Consider the following 10,303-nt stretch of genomic DNA (forward strand, 5'->3'; position numbering starts at 1 on the left):
ATCCTTTGATGGTGTGGCATCTGCATCCATTGAAGCCAACCACTTTCTAGCCCATGTCTTATCAAGGAGTTGACCTAGGCTAAGTGCTTTCTTCTTATCCACATCAATTGACTTGCCAGCTAACTCATCATTAGATTTTAATAAAAATAATAGTGTCGAGAGAGCAGCCTCACTTTGAATCATTCGGGTGACCACTTCATCTAAGTTGCTATGCTTGCTCTTCTTTCCAAAGAAGCAGTCACCACTTAGGATCTTCTTGCATACTTCTTCTGTTATTGCATCTGGAACAAACCTTAAAGCTCTCCACCAAACAATAGACATCGGTTTCTTTATTTCTTTCCTCTGAGTTGCAATGTGCTCTGGTGCCTCAAAGGATATCTTTCCTGTTTCATATGCTTGGCAAACATCCATGATGCTCTGAAACACTGAGTCCTCATGGAAGACAATGCAGGTAACATCCCTGTATCTTGCAACGGCGGTGTTCAAATCCTTTGCCTCAACCTTATTACCTGGTATGCCTTGCGTATTGCTTACAACACCTTTCAAGCATCTATAGAACTGAGTCCTCTTTGCCATGTACTCCGATGTAGGTCTCCTGCCCTTCACTGTTTGTGGCTTTCCACAGCCCATCCATAACTCCCTTGCCTTTATCAAGATCTCAGAAAGAGAAGAGCTTTTTTTCAACCTAAATGGAGCAGAATTCAGCCTCTCTGATTCTAGAATGTACTTCGAGTCATCATTAAATATGCATATATGACAAATGACCCGTTGAAACTTTTCGATCCACTCAATCTGTGGCAAGTTTCCTTTTCTTCCCTCATCAAGGGCGATCCTGCAAGCCTCACAAAAGTGTTGCCCATCAATGGGCTCAAACCTGCATCTTTCTAAGAATCTATTCTTTGCCAGCATGTATCTCTTCTCGATGTCACTCCCATATCGGCTTTGGTACAAAGCCTCTCCACGAACAAAGTCACTCCTTCTAAAGTTCTCAAAAGCATCAAGAAAGTCCACGCGCTTTTGAAATGTGACATCGGGCAATGTAGGATCATCTTCTTGAAGTCTCTTAAACGCCATAGGACGAAGAGTGATATTAGTGGCAACGGGAGTTCTTGTTTTCCTTGTATCTTCATACAATTTGCGTGCAAATATCTTATCGAGCTTTCTTTGATTTGTGAACAATGAAGCTCGAAAATAAGCATTGTGGCCACGCTAAATTGTGAAAATCCCCAAATGTATCCCTCATCCTCTGGAGGATGTAAGTCTGCCACACTTATAGAAAAGTCTTCGAGACTTGTATCTTTTTCTTGCTAATCTTTCTCTTCATCGCTATCCAATTTTTCGCTTGGTTTTAAATAGCCTGCACTTGAGCGATCTCCACGTGGAGTAGGAGTTATTTTTGCTCTCTTTGTGGGAATAGCTATAGCACTTGAGTCTGCTCCACGATCACTCCTTCGTGTTCCTGTAGTTGCAGCAGTCGATGGCGTAGGTACAGTTGGAGATACTGTAGTTACACTTGTTGGAGTTACCGGAGTTATCGCCACAGATATTGACGGTACTTGAGGGTTATATGTTATAGATGGCATACTTAGTGCTGCTGAAGGTTCAACACCACCACTTGAAAATACATCCCACATTTTCTTCAATGCTTCTAAGGCATTCTTGGGATCCCTCAATTGAATCTGGTAATGGCTTTAAGAAGTGCTTCGGAGTAACTCGTAACTTGTAAACCACCTCGTCATTCTTTCCTTGGCACACAATTTCTATCAAATTGTTTTCTTTAATATTGATGTTTGATACCATGCCACCATTTCTTACTGCCTCTGCAGAATATTTCGGGCTTGATATGTTCTCTGAAGTGATCACCAAAAAATACTTTGATTTGCGCTCCATAAAATACCAAGCATGTTCAAGGTATTTGAAAGACACCTTGGAACCAAAACTGGAAGCCATGGAAGCTATAGTTTTTTGAAAAATAATCAAAAATATAAAATGAGAAATACAATGATTTTCAAACTCAAAATATTGAATAAATTTTTAATTAAATATTCTTTTAAGTTTTATTTATTTTTAATTTTTAAAATAAAATATTTTTTTTCTTTTTTAATTATTTTATTTTAAAGGACGCAGGAAAGCGCGGGGAAGGGGGAGCCGGAGGGGACGGGATGGGAGGGGACGACGGCGGGGACGAGAAGGGGGTGTGGGACAAGGGAGAGACGGCGGGGACTCGGGCGGGGAGGGGGAGGCGAAGGGGCATTGCTGCCCCGCAACAGGTGAGCCCCTTCCCCTCCCCGCCCAAGCTCCCTCCCCTTGCCCCACGCCCCTTTCCCTCCCCACAATCACCACTTGCTCGCCACCTTGCGATGTCTCCCTCCCCGCCCCTCGCCCTCCCACGCCCACCTCTTCCCTCCGCCCGCCCCCTTCCCTCCCCACGCGCCCCCTTCCCTTCCCCTTGCCCCTCCCCTTGCCCTCCCCTACACCTGTTGCGTACGCAACAGGTGGGGGATCCCCCACCTGTTGCATGCGCAACAAGTGAGGGGGGCGACCCCGCCCCCTCGCTCGCTTGCCCTCCCCACGCCCCCCCCTCCCCTTCCCCCTCCCCTCGCCCGTCGCCCCTCCCCTCGCCCCCCCTCCCCCTTGCCCCTCCTCCCTCGCCCTCGCCCGCCCCCCCTCCCCTCCTCCCCGAATCCCCGCCCCCCCTCCCCCTTGCCCCTCCCCCCCACGCCCCCCCCCACGCTCTCCCCTCGCCCCCCCTACCCCACCACGCCCCCCCACGCCCTCCGCCTGCCCCCCCTCGCCCCCCCTACCCCCCACGCCCCCCCCCATGCCCTTCGCCCGCCCCCCCCTTCCCTTGCCCCTCCCCTTCCCTCACCACACGTGTGGTGAGGGAAGGGGAGGGGCAAGGGAAGGGGGGGGCGAGGACGTGTGGTGAGGGAAGGGGAGGGGCAAGGGAAGGGGGGGGCGAGGGGGGGGCGGGCGGAGGGAAGGGGGCGGGGGGGAGTGGCGAGGGGAGGGGAGGCAGGGCCAGGGAGGGGAGGGGGGCGATGCCCCCCTCACCTGTTGCGTGCGCAACAGGTGGGGGATCCCCGGCCCTCGCCCGCCCCCTCGCCCCTCGCCCCCCCTCCCCTTCCCGCGCTCCCCCCACACCCCCCCCCCTTCCCTCCGCCCCCCCCCCAACCCCCCCTCGCCCCGCCCCCCCTCGCCCCCCACGCCCCCCCCCCCACGCCCTTTGCCCGCCCCCCCCTTGGACGTGTGGTGAGGGAAGGGGAGGGGCCAGGGAAGGGGGGGGCGAGGGGGGGGGCGGGCAGAGGGAAGGGGGCGGGGGGAGTGGCGAGGGGAGGGGGGGTGGGCGAGGGAAGAATAGAAGACAACTTACCTAAAAGAAGACAATGGCAAACCAAAGTCTGTGCAAGGTCACGTCGAGGTGTGTGCGAGTTGCAGAGCATTTGTTCCAGGGCGAGGGCAAGTTGTAGGTACTTAATCTTCCAAGATTTAATGGGCGAGGTGTGTGAATTCAAAATTTACAGGAGCAGCAAAATTTTCAACCGTCGATTTTTCCCCCCCTAGCGATACACGTCGGCAGAATTGGATATCCCAAACAAGTGCAATGTGGCCTAAAATGCTTTAAAATACAAATAGGCCAAAGGACAAGCTATCAAGTTTGATGTTGTGTATTATCAAATGTAATGACCTTTGTGTGCTTATGAGCCATATAGTAAGCAAGTGCATGGAAAAATAAACAATTCAAAAGTGTAAATAGTGTTGGAGTTATTAAAAGATCTTTGCGCATGCATAAATTGCACTTTTTCAACTTCTTCCATTTTAGGGTGAATCTAGATACCAATACCAACAACTATCAATGTTTTAAGACCACCCTGTAGTAGTCCTCAATCCGTTTGGGTTTTCAACAAATCAAAAAGTTATGGAGTGTGCCCTCAAATGGGTATGCATCACTTTAGCACTACATTGGAGGCCCATTAATCCATGCCTAATGTTCTCATTTAGGTGTGTCGTTGGGTTGAGGAGAAGCTCAAGTAGTGTACTTTTGAATGATTACTTGGTTGCATGTATGTATAGAAAAAAAAATTGATGTTTTTAAATAAATTACTATATCCTATAATCTTTAGGATGCATGCGTCACATGCAACAGAGCACTTGTAATGCTTTAACGATCTTGTTCCAAATCCTTACTCCATAGTTTTTGCTCTCATGTATGTGTACTACACTTGAAGGCAAATTTTATCAAATTCCGTTAAGCAATGCAAAAGTTATGGGTTATGCAAGATACCTATATACAAAAAATTCCCTGAACCTTACCAAAAATGGCTACGCCCAAGCAAGCAATGACCCTTCAGTCATCACGGTGGTACATTTTTTTATTAATTTAAGGTCTCTCATTAATATTAGAGTGCCACTGTTACTATTTAACTGTGGCCCCAAACATGGAGAATGCTATTTGGCTACTTTTCTGTAATCCGCCCCTCCTCTACTAATCCACTCTAAAATAGAACCATTGCGATGGTTGCACAGGGAAATATATTTTTATTGGTTTTATGATTAACTTCAAGGAGTACTGAAATAGTTCTAAGAGCTAGCGTAAGAACCAATGTGGTGGCTATAAGGAAATACATTTTCTTGGTCTATAATCGACTACAAACCCCACTAAAATATAACCAATGTGGTGGTTGCACAAGGAAATACATTTTCCTTGTTCTAGGATTAACTTTAAAATGAAGAAAATGTATTTCTTTCATTTAGGATTAACTTTTAAATGAAGAAGTGAAACCCTCACATTAAAATAGAACCAAGATGGTGGTCGCAACAAGGAAATAAGTCTAGTATTAACTCCAACCTATACTAAAATGATACCAACGCAGCAGTTGCACAAGGAAATGCATTTCCTTCATTTAAAATTAACTTTTAACCACTTTTTTCAAACTATTAATTATACTCTCAATACGCTATAACATGTTGTTCCAACCCCACTCAAGTGGTCTTAAACGTACCTAATGGTATGCTAAAAGAACATAAATTAAGAAAGGGGACCTCGTGATGCAAAATATATGAACAATTGTGTAACGCAAACACGGGTATCACGTGACCTAGCGAATTAACATAAATACATTTTCTTTGGTTTGATTAGGAGTAGCTATAGCCACCTCTAATAACTAGCATGGTGGTGCACCAAGCAATGTCATCACAATGGTCATGAATCTAGATCAACATGAAAAGCTCATGAAAAAGCTACGAGTAGATGACAAGTGTCAAGTTATGGCTAGATGATAGGTGGAGAGCTACAAATAGATGATAGAATAGACTGTGGACCATCTAATGCACAAAGATGCAACATAGAGACAACATGAAGGAGGGAACAACTACTCATGTGGTGACATGTGTTGAGCTCTACTATGTTTAGAATGGCAAGATTTGATAGATTGTGTCTCATTATTACGTCAGGAAAAATTTTGACGAGAGCGCACGTCCACATGAAATTCAAAATATCACCCATGAGCCTCCCATGAGCGCATCGTGTCATGGCCCATTAGGGGAGAATGGGGTCTCAAAAGGGCCTCAAATTAGTGTTTCCTAATTTCAAGGGATTAGAGAGGGATTTGAGGTGTACCAATGAGAGTGCTCCTTTGTGTGGGGCATTGGTATTTTAAACTACCCCTAAAATAGTTTCATGATTAGCTACACCTAATCATGCATTGACCGCTCTTGGCTCTGTTTCTTATAGTATTTCTCACCGTTATCTTTCTCTCTTTCTCCCTCCCATAAAGCTTCACTAGAAGTTAGCAAGAGGAAAGTTGTCCTTTGGTCCTCTCTCTCTCTCTCTCTCTCTCTCTCTCTCTAATTAGTTACACAACAACTAGTTTTGGACTAGTTAGTTGTGCACTAGTTGGTTAGTTTGCCCTACCTAGTTAGTTGTGCATTTTCTAGTTCTAGAGTATTTAATTTTTAGTAGCTAAATCGGTGGTAGGTAGATGTTCTAGCTAATTTAGGACTAGCTGGACCTATAGTAGCTAGTTAGTTCTACATTGGCTAGCTATTCAACTAGTACTTCTGGATTAGTTAGTTGTGCAAACGGTTGTTAGTCATGAACCATGTAGTTCTAAATGAGTCCCCAAAAAAAATTTTATTTTTATTTTTTATAGTCACATAATTATGTAATGCATAGCTATAGGAGATATAGGACTAGCCAGTTATTCCCACTAATAACTTGTTATCTTTGCAATAGTTTCACTTGCTAACTCTCCTCTAGTTAGTTTAAACTAGTTATCTTTCCATTGACTAATTAGGTGTGTTAACAATAGTCTATATTTGTTAATACTGGTTGGCTCTATACTAGGCTGTTGTGGGACTAGCTAGTATTTAAGTAGATAGGTTTGGACTATTGTGCATTGGCGAGGAGTCTACAAGCCCTTATCATAGCGAAAACCATGGCTCACAATTGGTAGGAACATTTACAATAGTGACACCAAGCCATTTTGATGACTTCCAGTCCTTATAAAATCTTAGCCAAGGTCTTCAATTTGTGGTCAAGGCCACGCATTGTTGATATCATCCATAACATATAGATAGGTTTTGTTAAAAAACACAGCATCCTAGATAATATTTTCACTTTTGGGGAAGTAGTGTATTATGGATGAGAGGAGTCTCAACCTATTGCAATCCTTCTTCTAGATTTAGAGAAGGCTTACGACACAATAGATTGGTCCTTTTTGGAGGGCACTATGCAAAGTATAAGCTTCTCAAAGAGATTGATTCAAAGGATCTTAGCTATGTATGCAAGGAGTGCCAAATAGATTCTCATTAGTAGTTACCCACCAGAGGCATTCACTCTTTCCTACTCAATTTGGCAGGGATGTCCCCTTCCTCTTCTTTTTTGTAGTAGAGGCTTTGGCCTTCTATGTTTCTATGTAGAAATCCTCACTAGAATATGGCTCCCAATCTACCAAGATGAGAAGGTTTTTGGATTCAGAGTTTGCAGATGACATGGCACTCTTTGTGGAGGGCACCATGGAGAGCTTATAGGGGGTCCATGGAGCCCTGGTGACATACTATTTAACCTCAGGGACTGGGATCAACTGGACCAAATCAGTCCATTTCCTCATGCCAACTAAGGAGGTCTAAGAGATCTAGGATTAGGTGAACTTGGTTCTTGGATTTTAATGTATTTTTACAGGGCAAACAACAACATATTTAGGCTTTTAAGCTAACATTGACATTTCTGTAGAGCAAAAGACTTCCCAAGTATTGGAGATCGTGTGGCACAAGCTTTTATATTGGATATCACCCAAACTTTCTCTAGCAAGAAGGGCCCTAGTGGTAAAGCATGTTGTAGCTAGGTATCTCTAAACTGCAGTTTCTTATTGGTAGGATTGGATGGTGCAAGAAACACTAGAGCCAAAATTTCTTAGCAAATGATGATCCTACCATGGGCATAGGGAGGAATTGGCATTAATAATCTAGAGATATAGAGCAGATCCCTTCTAGGCAAGCTACTAGTATGAGGTCTCACCCTAGGATCTAAGCTTAGAAGCTCTTGCTCTAGCGAGGACTTGTCAAGATTAACCCTGTATAGAAGGACAATGGCAGCATTCCTACATGTCATTTTTTTCAAAGGCTCCCCTTCCTAAGAAGGGATCAACCCTAATGAGGACCCTTCACAAAGTTTGATAGTGTATGTCTAGCAAACTCATTTGGTCCAGCCCTTTATGCCCGAAGGATTTTGAGAGTTTGGCACCCGGGTTTCTAGGATCAGGAAAAACATATGTTGAGGCAGTGAACACACATTGGTCTGGCACAGTGGGACAATGGCCCTAACTAGGTCCTTTGGGACATGGAGAATCCTTCCGATAGAGGTAGAGGTACATGAGAGTAGTCACTTTTTCATTCAAGAGGGGTAGAAAGTTGGAATAAGGAGATAGAGCCACATTGGGACTTGGAGGGAGAGATTGCATTGATCCTTGGCCCCCCATCACTAGGATTAAGTTTATGTGGTAGTCCCTTGGCTTCTACCTGCATAGGCTATATAGACTAGGGCCTTGGGGCCTTCTCTAGCTAGGGATTTTGAGACACCTAGAGGCAGATGGGTTTTTGGATTTTTGAAAGAGGGTCAAGCTAGTAGGCTGCTCAAAGCAAGAATTGGACCACTAACCTAGTTTCAGTTGAGGTGCTTCCTTTGTTTATGAGAAGGCTGGGCTCTTAGAGAGATCCAATGGGATCCAAGGAAGTGGTTTTGGCTAGTTCACATATGGTACTTGGACAGAGTAGGGATAGAGCAAAGGAGATGTCTCTCTTACAACCTCCTGACACCACTCAGATTGGGCAGTGACTACAACTCTGGAAGCATCATTTTGGTCACCCTCATAGGAGCCTTAGTTAGAATAGCAGGTTCCTTGGACGTGATTACCCACTTTTGTTCAATCTATGACCAACCTCAAGCCCTAGAAGATCTATTAGTTCTTTTGGATGGTGGCACATGGATGCCTACACATTTGCTCATGCTTGGAGTAGATGTAGGTGGACGATAGATGCATGTGTTGTATAGAAAAAGTCCTAGAGATGATCTCGCATTATGTTTGGGTCTGCCTGCTAGCATAGAGGGTTTGGTTGGGAGCCCTCAAGGTTGTGGCCCACACATAGAGCATGTAGTGAGACTTAACTTGGTAGACGGTTTTGTGGATGATGGAGGGAGGAGACTCCTTCTCCATCAACCCATCCTCTTGAGCCTATAAGATTCAAGACCAGCATGCTACCAAGATAGAGGCATATGATGTGACTCCCCCCACTTGCCTACACCCTCTACGTTTTTCAGAGGATACTGTTTGGGAGGAGTTTGGGAGACAGTGACTAGCATCATTGCTTGGAACATCTAGGTTGTGCAATGTTATTTTGTGTTGGAAGGGCATCAGGTTCCCCCAGCAGACACCCTAGTTTCCATCTAGAAGGATATCATCTACATTTTGCATGCCATGTGGGAATGCAAGACTCCAGGTTCTAGAGTGACTGCCAGAAGGCCACAGCATTTCTTAACACTAGTTTGGTACCTCAATAGGACATAAAACTATCCTTTTTAGGGTCCCAAATTTGTATTTTAGTAGTTTGAACCTATATCCAATGTTGGCTTGTTTAAGAACATGAGAATTATACTTCCATATACAAAAAGCTATGACAAAGCCTCCATTTTCTTCGCAACAATTGCATGGCTATTTTTTAGACTCATACAAACTATTGGCTGAACAAATTTCAAGCATATAGCTCTTCAAAAATTCTTCTTCTAGTAGTATCAACCTTTTTTAACATAGTTTTACTATAGAAAATAAAGTTGGGCATAACTTTTAATACTAAAAGGTATCTTATGGTCTTGTCAGCTACAGCATACTCAAAGTTATCTACATATTTCATGAATGGCCTGATTTGAAAATGGTGCATGAAGTCTGTAGCTTTTTGGGTCTTTCCTTCTATTACAAGAGATTTATGAGACACTTTGCGAATATTTTTGCCCCACTTCATGATTTGACAAGAAAGTATGTAGCTTTTAGTTGGGAAGAGTGGCAAAAGATAGCTTTCAACACCCTTAAAGGAAGTTGGCCACAAAGCCAATTTTTATTATTCCAAGCTTGCATGAGTCATTTGATGTGGATTGTTCTATAGTAGGACAGACGTGGTAACTTATGAGAGCTGGTGATTGAATATTGTAGAGAGTCACAAGTATGTGAGAAAGAATTATTGGTCATTATTCATGCTTTGACTATACGAAAACATCACCTTTGGCTGTTGATTTCACGGTCAAGATGGATCATCAAAGCCTTAGGTATTTTTGAAACTAGACTAAGATTTTTGAGAAGCATTTGCAATGGGCATAAATTAAAGTGGCTGATGCATTGTCCAGGAGGCCCCAAGTTAATATCACAAAGATCTTGAAGAATGAGAGATCAATACTTGTATAAATTCAAAAGAGATTATGATGATTTTACAAGAGGTAAATTCAACCAACCAAGGCTCAAAGGGTATCTTTCAAGATGGTCACTTATATGTCACTCACGACATGTTAAAGAAAGTGATGGAAGACTCCCATGCAAGTACCTCCCTATGGAGGTAACTGAGGGATTACTTCTACCACCAAAGCCTTGGAGAGAGAATTCTTTTTGCCAGGTACAAGAAAGGATATTCATAAATTTGTAACGTAATGCCTTACTTGCCAAAAAGTAAAGTATGATAGACAACAGTGTTACAGAATTGTATTTCCGATATTTCTTACTATGGAAATTATTTTATTTTAGTCAAGTGTGGCTATGGA

This window comes from Dipteris shenzhenensis, chromosome 17 (genome assembly GCF_047967505.1).
Source record: "Dipteris shenzhenensis isolate YYH24624 ecotype China chromosome 17, Dip_SZ_1.0, whole genome shotgun sequence".
Lineage (NCBI taxonomy): Eukaryota > Viridiplantae > Streptophyta > Polypodiopsida > Gleicheniales > Dipteridaceae > Dipteris > Dipteris shenzhenensis.